At 43.6% G+C, this 18968-nt stretch overlaps 2 non-coding genes and 5 pseudogenes across 2 annotated transcripts; all 7 read left to right on the top strand.

The window, feature by feature from the left end:
- Positions 1-1046: 1046 nt before the first annotated feature.
- Positions 1047-1217, top strand: LOC130339065 (U2 spliceosomal RNA; annotated as a pseudogene).
- Positions 1218-3300: 2083 nt separating this feature from the next.
- On the top strand, positions 3301-3437 carry LOC130339071 (U2 spliceosomal RNA; annotated as a pseudogene).
- Positions 3438-4907: 1470 nt separating this feature from the next.
- LOC130339064 (U2 spliceosomal RNA) lies at positions 4908-5078 on the top strand (annotated as a pseudogene).
- A 2085-nt stretch (positions 5079-7163) lies between these two features.
- On the top strand, positions 7164-7354 carry LOC130339037 (U2 spliceosomal RNA). Its single transcript, XR_008879479.1, has one exon. It is a non-coding gene; the product is annotated as a U2 spliceosomal RNA (small nuclear RNA).
- A 2093-nt stretch (positions 7355-9447) lies between these two features.
- On the top strand, positions 9448-9638 carry LOC130339036 (U2 spliceosomal RNA). The gene has a single exon (XR_008879478.1). It is a non-coding gene; the product is annotated as a U2 spliceosomal RNA (small nuclear RNA).
- Positions 9639-11729: 2091 nt separating this feature from the next.
- LOC130339078 (U2 spliceosomal RNA) lies at positions 11730-11862 on the top strand (annotated as a pseudogene).
- Positions 11863-17032: 5170 nt separating this feature from the next.
- LOC130339059 (U2 spliceosomal RNA) lies at positions 17033-17213 on the top strand (annotated as a pseudogene).
- The last annotated feature ends 1755 nt before the right edge of the window (positions 17214-18968 follow it).

Below are 18968 nucleotides of genomic sequence, written 5' to 3'. Positions count from 1 at the left end.
CCAGGAGAGAAAGAATTTTAACGGTGAGGATGTATAGTCCTTACGTCCCTGAGGAGGATATTATAATTCTTTTGACCCAATTTTGTGAGGAAATTGCGCCACTTGGGAAAATTTATAATCAGTATGGAGTCTGGACAACAAAGTGGAGATTTAAAGTAAAGTTCAAGGAAGACGCAGATGGAAGAGTTCTTTATCCCCCTGCCCGTTTTAAAATAGGGGTTATCAATGGAGACATGTTTTTTGCAGGTATGCAGAATTTCTGTAGAAAATGCAAGAAATATGGCCATTTAAAGGAAGAGTGCACCTCAATGTGGTGCCAAAAATGCCAAAAAGAAGGTCATGAAATCGAATCCTGTAGCCAAAAAAGTAAATGTAATTTATGTAACAAAATTGGTCACATGTATGTGAACTGTCCAAAGAGGAAGAAGAAAAGAGAAGAAGAAGTTTCTGAACAAGAGCCAGAAATTAAAAGATCTGTGAGAAAAGATAAGGAAGTGGTAACCCAAGAGCCAAAAATTGTTGGAAAAGAGATGATAGTAGAAGAAAAGAACATTGGAGAGCATAAGAGTAAAAAGAAAAATGAAGAGCCGGTGAGAGATTTAAGAGGATATTCAGGGTTTTTCCAAACTATTTTGGAGAGAGCTCCAGATGAGGAAAGAGAATTGTTCTTACAGGACCTGGATGATCTATTATCCACCTTTAAAGCCCAGTTGCCTGCAGTAAGAAACAAAGTTTATGATTCTTTTCGCCCTGACGTGGATCGATTTATGGTAACTTATAAAATACCGGCCTGGTTGGCCATCCCAGTAAAAAGGGAAATGGAAAAAGGAAGCTTAACCTATGGTTTAATTGATTACTTGGCAGTTTACGCCCGGAGAAAGGGAATGAATTTGTTATAATTTTGGAATGTTTATTATTTTTATTGTTGTTATAATATTTTATTTCAATTTGTCTTTTTTTTTAGGAATAAATAAAAGTGTTACCTGATGATGAACAAAACAATCGAGTCCATATAAGATCTTGGAGCTCTGATTGAGTTCTGAGGGCTAACTTAAAAAAAAAAATCTGTTCTTATCAGTTTAATATCTGATACGTCCCCTATCTGGGGACCATATATTAAATGGATTTTTGAGAACGGGGGCTGATTTCGAAGCTTGCTTCCGTCGCCCTATGCATTGACCCGATATGGCAGTATCTTCGGGTACAGTGCACCACCCCCTTACAGGGTTAAAAAGAAAGATTCCTACTTTCATTGCTACCTGCTTGCTGGCTAGCCAGCTAGCCAGCCCTGTGGGCCTTGCTGCTGCTGCTTCTGCAGCCAAAAAACAAAAGGTGGTGCTGCTGCTGCTTCTGCTGCTTCTGCTTCTGCTTGTGTCTGGCCGCTGTTGGAGCGTCCAGGCACAGGACTTCTGCTGCTGCTGACTAAATGGCCTCCTTAATTGGATCATTTGAGTAGCCAGCACACCTGTGCAGGTAGGGCATGACATGATAGGCAGCTGCCTTGATAGCGGGTGGGTGCTGAATGTTCCTAATTGACAAAATAAGATTAATGCTTATGAAGAAATATAAAATCTCATCCCTTCCCCAATATCGCGCCACACCCCTACCCCTTAATTCCCTGGTTGAACTTGATGGACATATGTCTTTTTTCGACCGTACTAACTATGTAACTATGTAACATAACATTGGGGGGGGGTCTCCTGGCTGTTCACACAGGTGTGTCATTGCTGTACATTGACCATGCATTGCTTCTGTGGTATTGCAAAGGCAAAGACAAATGCTTCCAGCCATCCATTGCACTAATGGATTGGTCATCAGCTGGCTGTCTATGTCCCGCATCAATATAGACCAAAGTACAGAGGGTTAGGCTATGCTATTGTGCACCTACCTGATGCATCAGAAGGTGCGAGGCCCTTGCTAAATTCTGTGCACAGACTTTGAGATCTATGCTTTAGACTGTATCTAAACCTGCTCCAACATGGACTGACATTCTGGCCTACTTTCAGCCGATGCGACTTGTCTGTCGCTGAACAGTCGCTTTTTATGTATTCAGCACCTATGTATAATGTTGTAAAAATGCTCTAGAAGCTAAAGTCGCAGAAATGTCGCACATATTTGGCCTGCAACTTTCTGTGCGACAAATTCAGACAGGAAAAATCAGTATAAATCCTTAGAAAATTATCCCCCAGTGTCTCCATCTGCTGGCGGTATTGAATAAGCATTGCTGCACTGATGGGGTATGCATTAGACGAAAAAAAAGAAGAAAAAGAAGAATAATACGCCCAGAAAAGAGGCGAAAAGGAGAAAAACGTAAAAAAACGTGAAAAAAAAGTAAGAGGAAGAGAAGGGAAAAAAAGGTGGAAATGGGTTTAAAAGTGATTTCGGCGGAGAAATATATATATATATATATATATATATATATATATACGCGCACACACACACATATATATAAACGTATTCTCCGTTGAGATATTGCAGCCGCTGCTGTGTCCAGGCCCAGGAGCCTTAGCACTGTGCTATGATGTCACTCAATACCACTGACATCACTAGGTGTAAACAACATCTCTCCTTTGCTGTGTATGTGACTATGGAGCTGTTTGGTGATGTCGTCTATTACGGCCTTCATAGAAGCAACAGGAGATTGTTGCATCCATCTAGAACCCTCAGAACTACAGTGCTATGATGTCACTCACTTCCACAGGCCTTGCAGAGTGTAAACAACAACAACCCAGCTTTGTTGTGTATGTAACCATAGGGATTTGTGATGTCACCTAGAACCTTCACAGCAGCGACAGCTTTATGAGGAGCATCAGCACTGCTCTGCCTGAGCAGAACCATCACCGCCATAGGTTGTCAAATAACCCGGATTTAACCCACACAGGTAAGTCCAATGGGGTGCAGGCATGTCCTCTATGCTTACAGCTTCCCGTGGGTGTTGGTTTGATACCGTTTGGGGACAGCCAAGGAGGCATCTGCAGGCAACAAAGGTAGGTGTGTGCTTGTGTGTGTGTTTCCTATGCAGATCCTAAGCCCAGTGTCACATGCAAGTAGGAGGAGTAAGAAGGGTTCCTGGCAAATCCGGGTTATGGATTGCATTTAAAAAGGCCCCGTGGGAGTGCAATGGGCCCCTGTCTTGCTGCTTAGCAATAATGGTATGGGTTTAGGTTCTGCTGTGTGTACTGGTGGTTGACTGCCCCCCAGCCCAGAGTGTGCATGGAAAATTGTCTGGCAGCCTCCCTGACAGCAAGCAGTGATAGTGCCCATGAAGGGGACCTTGTTGGGCCCGCCCCTTTCACGGTTATCGCTTCTCGGCCTTTTGGCTAAGATCAAGTGTAGTATCTGCTCACTTGGTCTGGTCAGAGGGTGTCTGGGGTACCCGGCTCCTTGGCCTGGGGGGATCGTCCTTCTTAACGGAGGGACTTCACCCCCCTGCTGCTATTAGGGAGCCGGCTTAGTCCCCAGACAACGGGAGGCGATCACCCTTCACTGCCCACTCTTTGGTGGGGGAGTGTTTTTCTGTCCCTGCCTGGACACGCCTATTGAAGATGGAAGAGATCATGGACACCTCTCAATCTGTTGGAGAGGAGGTTCCTTTTTTTGGGAAGATCAAGAATGGGCTCCGGATCCTGCTGAAAGACCTTGAGAAGAAAAGAAGAGGACTTTCCTTTGTAATGGAGGAAATTCTTTTTGGAGTTTTGGAAATTGCAAAGACACAAATCCTTTCCATGTTGGAATTTCCAAAGAAAGGGTGCTTTGATGTTATTTTGGTTTCCGAAGAGGATTATGATTTATTTTGGAAGAAATTTGAGACAATCAAGTCTGATCCAGTGTGGGAGGGCGTGGAAGTCATTCCCCACTTTCCCAGGAGAGAAAGAATTTTAACGGTGAGGATGTATAGTCCTTACGTCCCTGAGGAGGATATTATAATTCTTTTGACCCAATTTTGTGAGGAAATTGCGCCACTTGGGAAAATTTATAATCAGTATGGAGTCTGGACAACAAAGTGGAGATTTAAAGTAAAGTTCAAGGAAGACGCAGATGGAAGAGTTCTTTATCCCCCTGCCCGTTTTAAAATAGGGGTTATCAATGGAGACATGTTTTTTGCAGGTATGCAGAATTTCTGTAGAAAATGCAAGAAATATGGCCATTTAAAGGAAGAGTGCACCTCAATGTGGTGCCAAAAATGCCAAAAAGAAGGTCATGAAATCGAATCCTGTAGCCAAAAAAGTAAATGTAATTTATGTAACAAAATTGGTCACATGTATGTGAACTGTCCAAAGAGGAAGAAGAAAAGAGAAGAAGAAGTTTCTGAACAAGAGCCAGAAATTAAAAGATCTGTGAGAAAAGATAAGGAAGTGGTAACCCAAGAGCCAAAAATTGTTGGAAAAGAGATGATAGTAGAAGAAAAGAACATTGGAGAGCATAAGAGTAAAAAGAAAAATGAAGAGCCGGTGAGAGATTTAAGAGGATATTCAGGGTTTTTCCAAACTATTTTGGAGAGAGCTCCAGATGAGGAAAGAGAATTGTTCTTACAGGACCTGGATGATCTATTATCCACCTTTAAAGCCCAGTTGCCTGCAGTAAGAAACAAAGTTTATGATTCTTTTCGCCCTGACGTGGATCGATTTATGGTAACTTATAAAATACCGGCCTGGTTGGCCATCCCAGTAAAAAGGGAAATGGAAAAAGGAAGCTTAACCTATGGTTTAATTGATTACTTGGCAGTTTACGCCCGGAGAAAGGGAATGAATTTGTTATAATTTTGGAATGTTTATTATTTTTATTGTTGTTATAATATTTTATTTCAATTTGTCTTTTTTTTTAGGAATAAATAAAAGTGTTACCTGATGATGAACAAAACAATCGAGTCCATATAAGATCTTGGAGCTCTGATTGAGTTCTGAGGGCTAACTTAAAAAAAAAAATCTGTTCTTATCAGTTTAATATCTGATACGTCCCCTATCTGGGGACCATATATTAAATGGATTTTTGAGAACGGGGGCTGATTTCGAAGCTTGCTTCCGTCGCCCTATGCATTGACCCGATATGGCAGTATCTTCGGGTACAGTGCACCACCCCCTTACAGGGTTAAAAAGAAAGATTCCTACTTTCATTGCTACCTGCTTGCTGGCTAGCCAGCTAGCCAGCCCTGTGGGCCTTGCTGCTGCTGCTTCTGCAGCCAAAAAACAAAAGGTGGTGCTGCTGCTGCTTCTGCTGCTTCTGCTTCTGCTTGTGTCTGGCCGCTGTTGGAGCGTCCAGGCACAGGACTTCTGCTGCTGCTGACTAAATGGCCTCCTTAATTGGATCATTTGAGTAGCCAGCACACCTGTGCAGGTAGGGCATGACATGATAGGCAGCTGCCTTGATAGCGGGTGGGTGCTGAATGTTCCTAATTGACAAAATAAGATTAATGCTTATGAAGAAATATAAAATCTCATCCCTTCCCCAATATCGCGCCACACCCCTACCCCTTAATTCCCTGGTTGAACTTGATGGACATATGTCTTTTTTCGACCGTACTAACTATGTAACTATGTAACATAACATGGGGGGGGGGTCTCCTGGCTGTTCACACAGGTGTGTCATTGCTGTACATTGACCATGCATTGCTTCTGTGGTATTGCAAAGGCAAAGACAAATGCTTCCAGCCATCCATTGCACTAATGGATTGGTCATCAGCTGGCTGTCTATGTCCCGCATCAATATAGACCAAAGTACAGAGGGTTAGGCTATGCTATTGTGCACCTACCTGATGCATCAGAAGGTGCGAGGCCCTTGCTAAATTCTGTGCACAGACTTTGAGATCTATGCTTTAGACTGTATCTAAACCTGCTCCAACATGGACTGACATTCTGGCCTACTTTCAGCCGATGCGACTTGTCTGTCGCTGAACAGTCGCTTTTTATGTATTCAGCACCTATGTATAATGTTGTAAAAATGCTCTAGAAGCTAAAGTCGCAGAAATGTCGCACATATTTGGCCTGCAACTTTCTGTGCGACAAATTCAGACAGGAAAAATCAGTATAAATCCTTAGAAAATTATCCCCCAGTGTCTCCATCTGCTGGCGGTATTGAATAAGCATTGCTGCACTGATGGGGTATGCATTAGACGAAAAAAAAGAAGAAAAAGAAGAATAATACGCCCAGAAAAGAGGCGAAAAGGAGAAAAACGTAAAAAAACGTGAAAAAAAAGTAAGAGGAAGAGAAGGGAAAAAAAGGTGGAAATGGGTTTAAAAGTGATTTCGGCGGAGAAATATATATATATATATATATATATATATATATATATACGCGCACACACACACATATATATAAACGTATTCTCCGTTGAGATATTGCAGCCGCTGCTGTGTCCAGGCCCAGGAGCCTTAGCACTGTGCTATGATGTCACTCAATACCACTGACATCACTAGGTGTAAACAACATCTCTCCTTTGCTGTGTATGTGACTATGGAGCTGTTTGGTGATGTCGTCTATTACGGCCTTCATAGAAGCAACAGGAGATTGTTGCATCCATCTAGAACCCTCAGAACTACAGTGCTATGATGTCACTCACTTCCACAGGCCTTGCAGAGTGTAAACAACAACAACCCAGCTTTGTTGTGTATGTAACCATAGGGATTTGTGATGTCACCTAGAACCTTCACAGCAGCGACAGCTTTATGAGGAGCATCAGCACTGCTCTGCCTGAGCAGAACCATCACCGCCATAGGTTGTCAAATAACCCGGATTTAACCCACACAGGTAAGTCCAATGGGGTGCAGGCATGTCCTCTATGCTTACAGCTTCCCGTGGGTGTTGGTTTGATACCGTTTGGGGACAGCCAAGGAGGCATCTGCAGGCAACAAAGGTAGGTGTGTGCTTGTGTGTGTGTTTCCTATGCAGATCCTAAGCCCAGTGTCACATGCAAGTAGGAGGAGTAAGAAGGGTTCCTGGCAAATCCGGGTTATGGATTGCATTTAAAAAGGCCCCGTGGGAGTGCAATGGGCCCCTGTCTTGCTGCTTAGCAATAATGGTATGGGTTTAGGTTCTGCTGTGTGTACTGGTGGTTGACTGCCCCCCAGCCCAGAGTGTGCATGGAAAATTGTCTGGCAGCCTCCCTGACAGCAAGCAGTGATAGTGCCCATGAAGGGGACCTTGTTGGGCCCGCCCCTTTCACGGTTATCGCTTCTCGGCCTTTTGGCTAAGATCAAGTGTAGTATCTGTTCTTATCAGTTTAATATCTGATACGTCCCCTATCTGGGGACCATATATTAAATGGATTTTTGAGAACGGGGGCTGATTTCGAAGCTTGCTTCCGTCGCCCTATGCATTGACCCGATATGGCAGTATCTTCGGGTACAGTGCACCACCCCCTTACAGGGTTAAAAAGAAAGATTCCTACTTTCATTGCTACCTGCTTGCTGGCTAGCCAGCTAGCCAGCCCTGTGGGCCTTGCTGCTGCTGCTTCTGCAGCCAAAAAACAAAAGGTGGTGCTGCTGCTGCTTCTGCTGCTTCTGCTTCTGCTTGTGTCTGGCCGCTGTTGGAGCGTCCAGGCACAGGACTTCTGCTGCTGCTGACTAAATGGCCTCCTTAATTGGATCATTTGAGTAGCCAGCACACCTGTGCAGGTAGGGCATGACATGATAGGCAGCTGCCTTGATAGCGGGTGGGTGCTGAATGTTCCTAATTGACAAAATAAGATTAATGCTTATGAAGAAATATAAAATCTCATCCCTTCCCCAATATCGCGCCACACCCCTACCCCTTAATTCCCTGGTTGAACTTGATGGACATATGTCTTTTTTCGACCGTACTAACTATGTAACTATGTAACATAACATGGGGGGGGGGTCTCCTGGCTGTTCACACAGGTGTGTCATTGCTGTACATTGACCATGCATTGCTTCTGTGGTATTGCAAAGGCAAAGACAAATGCTTCCAGCCATCCATTGCACTAATGGATTGGTCATCAGCTGGCTGTCTATGTCCCGCATCAATATAGACCAAAGTACAGAGGGTTAGGCTATGCTATTGTGCACCTACCTGATGCATCAGAAGGTGCGAGGCCCTTGCTAAATTCTGTGCACAGACTTTGAGATCTATGCTTTAGACTGTATCTAAACCTGCTCCAACATGGACTGACATTCTGGCCTACTTTCAGCCGATGCGACTTGTCTGTCGCTGAACAGTCGCTTTTTATGTATTCAGCACCTATGTATAATGTTGTAAAAATGCTCTAGAAGCTAAAGTCGCAGAAATGTCGCACATATTTGGCCTGCAACTTTCTGTGCGACAAATTCAGACAGGAAAAATCAGTATAAATCCTTAGAAAATTATCCCCCAGTGTCTCCATCTGCTGGCGGTATTGAATAAGCATTGCTGCACTGATGGGGTATGCATTAGACGAAAAAAAAGAAGAAAAAGAAGAATAATACGCCCAGAAAAGAGGCGAAAAGGAGAAAAACGTAAAAAAACGTGAAAAAAAAGTAAGAGGAAGAGAAGGGAAAAAAAGGTGGAAATGGGTTTAAAAGTGATTTCGGCGGAGAAATATATATATATATATATATATATATATATATATATATATATATACGCGCACACACACACATATATATAAACGTATTCTCCGTTGAGATATTGCAGCCGCTGCTGTGTCCAGGCCCAGGAGCCTTAGCACTGTGCTATGATGTCACTCAATACCACTGACATCACTAGGTGTAAACAACATCTCTCCTTTGCTGTGTATGTGACTATGGAGCTGTTTGGTGATGTCGTCTATTACGGCCTTCATAGAAGCAACAGGAGATTGTTGCATCCATCTAGAACCCTCAGAACTACAGTGCTATGATGTCACTCACTTCCACAGGCCTTGCAGAGTGTAAACAACAACAACCCAGCTTTGTTGTGTATGTAACCATAGGGATTTGTGATGTCACCTAGAACCTTCACAGCAGCGACAGCTTTATGAGGAGCATCAGCACTGCTCTGCCTGAGCAGAACCATCACCGCCATAGGTTGTCAAACAACCCGGATTTAACCCACACAGGTAAGTCCAATGGGGTGCAGGCATGTCCTCTATGCTTACAGCTTCCCGTGGGTGTTGGTTTGATACCGTTTGGGGACAGCCAAGGAGGCATCTGCAGGCAACAAAGGTAGGTGTGTGCTTGTGTGTGTGTTTCCTATGCAGATCCTAAGCCCAGTGTCACATGCAAGTAGGAGGAGTAAGAAGGGTTCCTGGCAAATCCGGGTTATGGATTGCATTTAAAAAGGCCCCGTGGGAGTGCAATGGGCCCCTGTCTTGCTGCTTAGCAATAATGGTATGGGTTTAGGTTCTGCTGTGTGTACTGGTGGTTGACTGCCCCCCAGCCCAGAGTGTGCATGGAAAATTGTCTGGCAGCCTCCCTGACAGCAAGCAGTGATAGTGCCCATGAAGGGGACCTTGTTGGGCCCGCCCCTTTCACGGTTATCGCTTCTCGGCCTTTTGGCTAAGATCAAGTGTAGTATCTGTTCTTATCAGTTTAATATCTGATACGTCCCCTATCTGGGGACCATATATTAAATGGATTTTTGAGAACGGGGGCTGATTTCGAAGCTTGCTTCCGTCGCCCTATGCATTGACCCGATATGGCAGTATCTTCGGGTACAGTGCACCACCCCCTTACAGGGTTAAAAAGAAAGATTCCTACTTTCATTGCTACCTGCTTGCTGGCTAGCCAGCTAGCCAGCCCTGTGGGCCTTGCTGCTGCTGCTTCTGCAGCCAAAAAACAAAAGGTGGTGCTGCTGCTGCTTCTGCTGCTTCTGCTTCTGCTTGTGTCTGGCCGCTGTTGGAGCGTCCAGGCACAGGACTTCTGCTGCTGCTGACTAAATGGCCTCCTTAATTGGATCATTTGAGTAGCCAGCACACCTGTGCAGGTAGGGCATGACATGATAGGCAGCTGCCTTGATAGCGGGTGGGTGCTGAATGTTCCTAATTGACAAAATAAGATTAATGCTTATGAAGAAATATAAAATCTCATCCCTTCCCCAATATCGCGCCACACCCCTACCCCTTAATTCCCTGGTTGAACTTGATGGACATATGTCTTTTTTCGACCGTACTAACTATGTAACTATGTAACATAACATGGGGGGGGGGTCTCCTGGCTGTTCACACAGGTGTGTCATTGCTGTACATTGACCATGCATTGCTTCTGTGGTATTGCAAAGGCAAAGACAAATGCTTCCAGCCATCCATTGCACTAATGGATTGGTCATCAGCTGGCTGTCTATGTCCCGCATCAATATAGACCAAAGTACAGAGGGTTAGGCTATGCTATTGTGCACCTACCTGATGCATCAGAAGGTGCGAGGCCCTTGCTAAATTCTGTGCACAGACTTTGAGATCTATGCTTTAGACTGTATCTAAACCTGCTCCAACATGGACTGACATTCTGGCCTACTTTCAGCCGATGCGACTTGTCTGTCGCTGAACAGTCGCTTTTTATGTATTCAGCACCTATGTATAATGTTGTAAAAATGCTCTAGAAGCTAAAGTCGCAGAAATGTCGCACATATTTGGCCTGCAACTTTCTGTGCGACAAATTCAGACAGGAAAAATCAGTATAAATCCTTAGAAAATTATCCCCCAGTGTCTCCATCTGCTGGCGGTATTGAATAAGCATTGCTGCACTGATGGGGTATGCATTAGACGAAAAAAAAGAAGAAAAAGAAGAATAATACGCCCAGAAAAGAGGCGAAAAGGAGAAAAACGTAAAAAAACGTGAAAAAAAAGTAAGAGGAAGAGAAGGGAAAAAAAGGTGGAAATGGGTTTAAAAGTGATTTCGGCGGAGAAATATATATATATATATATATATATATATATATATATATATATACGCGCACACACACACATATATATAAACGTATTCTCCGTTGAGATATTGCAGCCGCTGCTGTGTCCAGGCCCAGGAGCCTTAGCACTGTGCTATGATGTCACTCAATACCACTGACATCACTAGGTGTAAACAACATCTCTCCTTTGCTGTGTATGTGACTATGGAGCTGTTTGGTGATGTCGTCTATTACGGCCTTCATAGAAGCAACAGGAGATTGTTGCATCCATCTAGAACCCTCAGAACTACAGTGCTATGATGTCACTCACTTCCACAGGCCTTGCAGAGTGTAAACAACAACAACCCAGCTTTGTTGTGTATGTAACCATAGGGATTTGTGATGTCACCTAGAACCTTCACAGCAGCGACAGCTTTATGAGGAGCATCAGCACTGCTCTGCCTGAGCAGAACCATCACCGCCATAGGTTGTCAAATAACCCGGATTTAACCCACACAGGTAAGTCCAATGGGGTGCAGGCATGTCCTCTATGCTTACAGCTTCCCGTGGGTGTTGGTTTGATACCGTTTGGGGACAGCCAAGGAGGCATCTGCAGGCAACAAAGGTAGGTGTGTGCTTGTGTGTGTGTTTCCTATGCAGATCCTAAGCCCAGTGTCACATGCAAGTAGGAGGAGTAAGAAGGGTTCCTGGCAAATCCGGGTTATGGATTGCATTTAAAAAGGCCCCGTGGGAGTGCAATGGGCCCCTGTCTTGCTGCTTAGCAATAATGGTATGGGTTTAGGTTCTGCTGTGTGTACTGGTGGTTGACTGCCCCCCAGCCCAGAGTGTGCATGGAAAATTGTCTGGCAGCCTCCCTGACAGCAAGCAGTGATAGTGCCCATGAAGGGGACCTTGTTGGGCCCGCCCCTTTCACGGTTATCGCTTCTCGGCCTTTTGGCTAAGATCAAGTGTAGTAATACAGGAGATCTGGTCAGAAGGTACTCGGGTACCCCTCTCCTCGGCCTTGTGGGATCGCCCAGGTTTATTGCCTGGGCTTCACCCACTTGTTGCTATTGGGGAGAGGGCTTAGTCCCAGGGTAACGGGTTGCGATCGCCTCTCAAAGCCTTCGGGTGGAGAGAGGTTTGAGCGAATTGGCTGGTTGGTTGGAGCGGAGAGAACCAGACCAAAACACGAATGAACCATGGATGAAGATCTAGATCCTGGTTCGGTACCGGCTTATGCCCGGATTAAACACACTGTGCGGGTCATTCTCACAGGTGATGCGGCGGATGCACGTGGCATGAGGTTCGTGATAGAGGACGTGCTCGACAAGATTCTTAATGTTCGTAAGCGAGAGATTTTGGCCATCCAGGATTACCCTAAGCGGAGGATCTACGACTGCACTTTCATAGGGGAAGGCGTATTCTTAGATGCAGTAATGAAAATTCCAAAGCAAGATGATCCGAGGCTTAAGGGTATCCAAATTGTCGAGCACGTCCTAGATGAAACCAAGTTGATTGTCGTGAAGATGTACTCCCCTTTTGTAAATCAGAGAGAGATCGATGGGTTCCTGGCAGCCTACTTTAAAAAGGTGGAGTTCAGAGGAAAAATCATGAACGACTGTGGTGTCTGGACCTCAAAATGGCGATATCAAGTCACGTGCAACAAAGACCCCACCCTCCCAGGGGGGATACTATTACCGCCTGCTCGTTTTAAATTAAACAATGTGTGTGGCGACCTCTTTTTTGCGGGAATGCCAAACTTCTGCAGAAGGTGCCAACGTTATGGGCACATAAAGGAAAATTGTGAAAGTTCCTGTAAGAAATGTGGAAGCATGCAACATGAAACAGAAAAATGTGATAAGGGTTTGAGATGTAATTTTTGCCGTCACTTTGGTCACGTGTATGCTTTCTGTCCCCACAGACCAAAAAAAACCACAGAACAGCAAGGGCAACCCAAGAGAGACGTCCGGAGACCAGCCTGGGGAAAAGCCAGAGAGGAGGAGCACCCCCCACAAGAAGAGGTAAGCTGTGAGATGGAGACCACGGCCCCCCCAAAAGAACCCCAGGAGAAAGAGGCACAGGTGGAAAGGGGGACCCCAAATGAGAGGAGGCCGGGGAAGAGAAATGCGAGAGGGGATCGGGCAGATACCTCAGAGAAGGTGGAAGAGCGAGAGGTGCCCGATTCCACCCCGGAAGGTCCTCCTGCTCGGGGTCCCCCTGAGTGTGAAAACCCGGACGGAGTAGCAAAGGTGAAAAGACGAAGGGGCTCCAAAGGGCGTCCGGACTCGGAGGTGGTCCAGGAGGAGCAGATGGAAGTTCCTGTCGTGACGGGGGCTCCAAGTGAAGCTCCTCCACAGGTCCCAGCGGTGGATACCCCTCCTCCTCCCAGCCAGGAGGAGGTTTCAGGGGTGACCATCTCCGAGGTCCCGGAAACGGACCTAAGTACGCACCCGACCCCTATGGAGGGGCAAGAGGTGGACGCCGAAAAAGAGAATGGAGCCCAGAAGCTGTTCTTACCAATGTACTCCGTCTATACACCTGTGGTCTTGGAAGAGGGGGGCTGCTCGAGCGATGGTGGTTCCTCTCCGGCTTCCTCTATGTGTACGGTAGAGTCAGAGGTGGGGGGTAACGAGAGCTCCAGTGCGCAATCTGGTTTTTAGTTTGTTATCTGAGCCTCCCTTTTTTTTACATCTCCAATGGCTGAGTTGTCCGGATTGTCTATGAATGTAAGAAGTATAAGTTCACGAGCGAAACGGGTTGCCCTTTTTAACTACTTGTCTATTTTTGCTGCTTCTGTGGTTTTCCTGCAGGAGTGCGGCATCCCGCATAGTTTAAATTATGAAAAGTATAAAAAAGATTGGGTACACGGTCCATCAGTCTGGTCTGGATCTAACGAATCCAGATCAGCAGGGGTCGCCATACTTTTTAAAGGAAATGCTTTTATTGATTTTATTCATGAGATTTTACCAGGCAGAATTTTATTGGTTAAAGCTTTTATTGATGGTATTAAATGGCAGTTTTTAAATTTTTATGGTTCACCCAATAAAAATGATAGAGCACGGATGTTAGAGATTTTACCCCTTTTTATCAATGATTCTGAACCTCTTATTTTAGCAGGTGATTTTAATTGTATTTTAAGGGGGGAGCACCGTTTTACCAATTCAGTAAGTAGAAACTATGATAAAACATCTTCTATGTTAAAAAATATGATTATTGATTTTAGACTTACTGATGTTTTTAAGAAATGCAATAGTATTTTACCAGAAAGAGACGGTGTGACCTGGAGCAACGCAAACTGCAGCTCCAGGATCGATTTTATCTTCTGTTCTTATCAAGTACTGCCTTTTAAGTGTGATGTTTTAACCAATGTTTTTTCTGATCACAAACTTTTATCTTTTAAGGTGAAGAGTGATTTTAGAAAAAAGACTGGGAGGAATGCCTGGAAGATGAATGTATCCCTTTTAGAAGATCCGCAGGTTTTATCCGATTTTATCAACTTCTACAAGGACTGCAGACGGGTAAGAGATCCTAACACTCCCATCAGTATATGGTGGGAGAAAATGAAAATAAAAATAAAAGAGTTTTTTATTAGAGTAGGGATCTCTAGAGCTAAAGAGAAGCGTGAGTTTTACTCCCTTCTAAATACCCGTCTGCAAACCCTGTACAAATTCAGAGACAATGGTATAGAGGTTTATAGAGAAATTACTGACTTAAAAAAAGAAATAAAACAGTGCCTGGAGCAGAAGGGAAAAGAGATAATTTTCAGATCCAAAATAAAGCACCTTGAAGAGAACGAGACCTGCTCCAGGTACTTTTTTAAGAAAGTAACGGATAAAAAGGTTTTAATTGATAATATACAAGGAGAAAAAGATGTACAGGGTATTTTAAAAAGGGTACATTCATTTTATGCGGATCTTTTTAATACAAAAAATATTGATATTGATTTTATGAATGACTCATTGAAGGAGATTACCAATGTTTTAGACCCTGTGTCCCAGTCTCTTTTACAGAGGGAAATCTCGGAACAGGAAGTTTTAGAGACGATCAGGAGTTTTAAATCCGGTAAGGTGCCTGGTCCTGACGGTATACCCATTGAGTTTTATGTCATTTTTTATGGTGTTTTAAAAGATGACCTTTTTTCCCTTTTTACAGAAGTATTTAAAACAAAAGCCCTCCCAGGTTCATGGAGGAAGGGTGATGTCTCCCTGCTGTTCAAAAAGGGAGACCGGTCAGATCTAAAGAACTGGAGACCAATCACCCTCCTCAACTGTGACTACAAAGTGATGGCAAAACTGTGCGCAAATAGATTAAAAAGTGTAATAGAGAAAATAATCCATTCAAATCAGGTCTGTGGGGTGCCTGGGAGGAGCATATGGGAAAATCTTAACCTTTTAAAAGATGTGATTAGTGACACAAAGTCTAGAAACGGAAAACTAGCCATTTTATCCTTAGACTTCGAGAAGGCTTTTGACAGAGTGTCACATTTTTATCTTTTTAAGGTTTTAGAGAAAATGGGTATACCTGAAGGCTTTTTATTGTCTCTTAAGGCCTTTTATAAAAACTGCACAAGCAAGATTTTAGTTAACGGTTTTAAGACACAGGATGTGATTTTAAATTCCGGAGTGAAGCAGGGGTGTCCTTTGTCCCCACTACTTTTCATATGTGCGCTTGAGCCTCTACTATGCACCTTGAGGAGAGATAAGCAAATAAGAGGGGTCCCCCTGCCGGGAGGAGGGGGACTAGAGGCTAAAGTAGTGGGGTACATGGACGATGTGGCAGTGCTTGGAAGGGACACCCCATCGCTTCAAAAAGCCCTAAAGCAAGTTGAATTTTTTTGTTGTGCCTCCGGTTTTAAGGTAAATTTTAATAAAAGCAGTGTTTTAAATATAGGAGGACTGTTTTTAAGGGATTTACCCATTCCTGTGTCTGAGTCTGTGCAGATTTTAGGGGTCTCCTTCAGTGAGTCAAACAATGGTTTTAATAGCTGGGACTTGGTGGCTCAAAAAATAAACACAAAAATTTGTATGTGGAACATGAGAAAGCTAACGATGGAGGGGAAGGTTTTAGTTACAAAGATGGTGATTTTACCCATTTTATTGTATCTTGGCATGGTCTTTCCACCCCCCGAAATGATTTTAAATAAAATTATTAAAGCATGTTTTACCTTTTTATGGAGCTCCAAGAGTGAAAAATTGAGAAGAGAGATCGTCATGATGCCAAAAGGTATGGGTGGAAAGGACTTCCCCGACATCAGGGCGTTCCTTTTTACCAAGTTTTTTAGCATGTGTGTTAGCACACTTTTTAAGGATAGTTACTGGTCATATTTTATCCGTTTTAATACAGGTTTTTTTATGAGGAGGAATGGGTGGTTTAAAACTGTTTTAAGCTGTCCTTATGCTTTTAATCTTCCCCAACAATACAAGATTTTAGAGAAAATTTTCAACTTGTACAACTTTAACGGAAAAAGTATTAATGAAGTAACTAATAGCAAAAAAATGTTAAAATATATTAAAGAAAGTGGTTTTATTGCCCCTGTGAATAATTTTAATGAAGAGAAATGCAGGAAAATATGGAAGATGGCAAATATGATTTATCTTTTTAATTCACAGAAAGATCTGGCCTGGAGCTGCATACACGAGTGTCTTCCATGCCGGGCATTCCAGCACCGAAGAAGGATGGCCAACACTGCAGTATGCCCGAGGGAGGGCTGCCAGGAACCCGAGACCGTGTACCACCTTTTCTGGACTTGTTTTTATGCAAAAAGGATATGGACTAAAATACTCCCTCTGGTGAAGAAGATAACAGAAATAAAGGACTTAAACTCTGCAGCTGTTTTTTATGGATGTCTGGAATGCCCAATACGGACTCAAGAGACAATGGCATGGAAGATCATAAACTGTGTTAAAGCAGCTCTATGGAATGCCAGAAACATTTTACTTTTTAAACATGAGATTTTATCTGTGAATGATGTTTTAGCTCTTTGTTTTAGTGATATGTACCAGTACTTTTTATTAGACAAGAAATATTATCCTTTATTAGCTAGAAAATGGTATTTTAATGAATGGAACGCCCTTTTGTAAAGCCACCAAGTGCCCATTTTAAGTGTATTATGATTGTATTTATGTGAACTTTTATTGTTATATGTGATTTTATTATCAAAATTTGTTTTTATTGAAAAAAAATTATATTTATAAATCGTAATGCACTTTGTAAAATGTTATGAATTCTAAATAAAAAGATACCCCTCAGGGGTAGCCAAGTTAAAATCTGTTCTTATCAGTTTAATATCTGATACGTCCCCTATCTGGGGACCATATATTAAATGGATTTTTGAGAACGGGGGCTGATTTCGAAGCTTGCTTCCGTCGCCCTATGCATTGACCCGATATGGCAGTATCTTCGGGTACAGTGCACCACCCCCTTACAGGGTTAAAAAGAAAGATTCCTACTTTCATTGCTACCTGCTTGCTGGCTAGCCAGCTAGCCAGCCCTGTGGGCCTTGCTGCTGCTGCTTCTGCAGCCAAAAAACAAAAGGTGGTGCTGCTGCTGCTTCTGCTGCTTCTGCTTCTGCTTGTGTCTGGCCGCTGTTGGAGCGTCCAGGCACAGGACTTCTGCTGCTGCTGACTAAATGGCCTCCTTAATTGGATCATTTGAGTAGCCAGCACACCTGTGCAGGTAGGGCATGACATGATAGGCAGCTGCCTTGATAGCGGGTGGGTGCTGAATGTTCCTAATTGACAAAATAAGATTAATGCTTATGAAGAAATATAAAATCTCATCCCTTCCCCAATATCGCGCCACACCCCTACCCCTTAATTCCCTGGTTGAACTTGATGGACATATGTCTTTTTTCGACCGTACTAACTATGTAACTATGTAACATAACATGGGGGGGGGGTCTCCTGGCTGTTCACACAGGTGTGTCATTGCTGTACATTGACCATGCATTGCTTCTGTGGTATTGCAAAGGCAAAGACAAATGCTTCCAGCCATCCATTGCACTAATGGATTGGTCATCAGCTGGCTGTCTATGTCCCGCATCAATATAGACCAAAGTACAGAGGGTTAGGCTATGCTATTGTGCACCTACCTGATGCATCAGAAGGTGCGAGGCCCTTGCTAAATTCTGTGCACAGACTTTGAGATCTATGCTTTAGACTGTATCTAAACCTGCTCCAACATGGACTGACATTCTGGCCTACTTTCAGCCGATGCGACTTGTCTGTCGCTGAACAGTCGCTTTTTATGTATTCAGCACCTATGTATAATGTTGTAAAAATGCTCTAGAAGCTAAAGTCGCAGAAATGTCGCACATATTTGGCCTGCAACTTTCTGTGCGACAAATTCAGACAGGAAAAATCAGTATAAATCCTTAGAAAATTATCCCCCAGTGTCTCCATCTGCTGGCGGTATTGAATAAGCATTGCTGCACTGATGGGGTATGCATTAGACGAAAAAAAAGAAGAAAAAGAAGAATAATACGCCCAGAAAAGAGGCGAAAAGGAGAAAAACGTAAAAAAACGTGAAAAAAAAGTAAGAGGAAGAGAAGGGAAAAAAAGGTGGAAATGGGTTTAAAAGTGATTTCGGCGGAGAAATATATATATATATATATATATATATATATATATATATATACGCGCACACACACACATATATATAAACGTATTCTCCGTTGAGATATTGCAGCCGCTGCTGTGTCCAGGCCCAGGAGCCTTAGCACTGTGCTATGATGTCACTCAATACCACTGACATCACTAGGTGTAAACAACATCTCTCCTTTGCTGTGTATGTGACTATGGAGCTGTTTGGTGATGTCGTCTATTACGGCCTTCATAGAAGCAACAGGAGATTGTTGCATCCATCTAGAACCCTCAGAACTACAGTGCTATGATGTCACTCACTTCCACAGGCCTTGCAGAGTGTAAACAACAACAACCCAGCTTTGTTGTGTATGTAACCATAGGGATTTGTGATGTCACCTAGAACCTTCACAGCAGCGACAGCTTTATGAGGAGCATCAGCACTGCTCTGCCTGAGCAGAACCATCACCGCCATAGGTTGTCAAACAACCCGGATTTAACCCACACAGGTAAGTCCAATGGGGTGCAGGCATGTCCTCTATGCTTACAGCTTCCCGTGGGTGTTGGTTTGATACCGTTTGGGGACAGCCAAGG

This window comes from Hyla sarda, unplaced genomic scaffold, assembly GCF_029499605.1.
Source record: "Hyla sarda isolate aHylSar1 unplaced genomic scaffold, aHylSar1.hap1 scaffold_535, whole genome shotgun sequence".
Taxonomy (NCBI): Eukaryota; Metazoa; Chordata; class Amphibia; order Anura; family Hylidae; genus Hyla; species Hyla sarda.
This window is presented reverse-complemented; position numbering and strand designations above follow the sequence as displayed.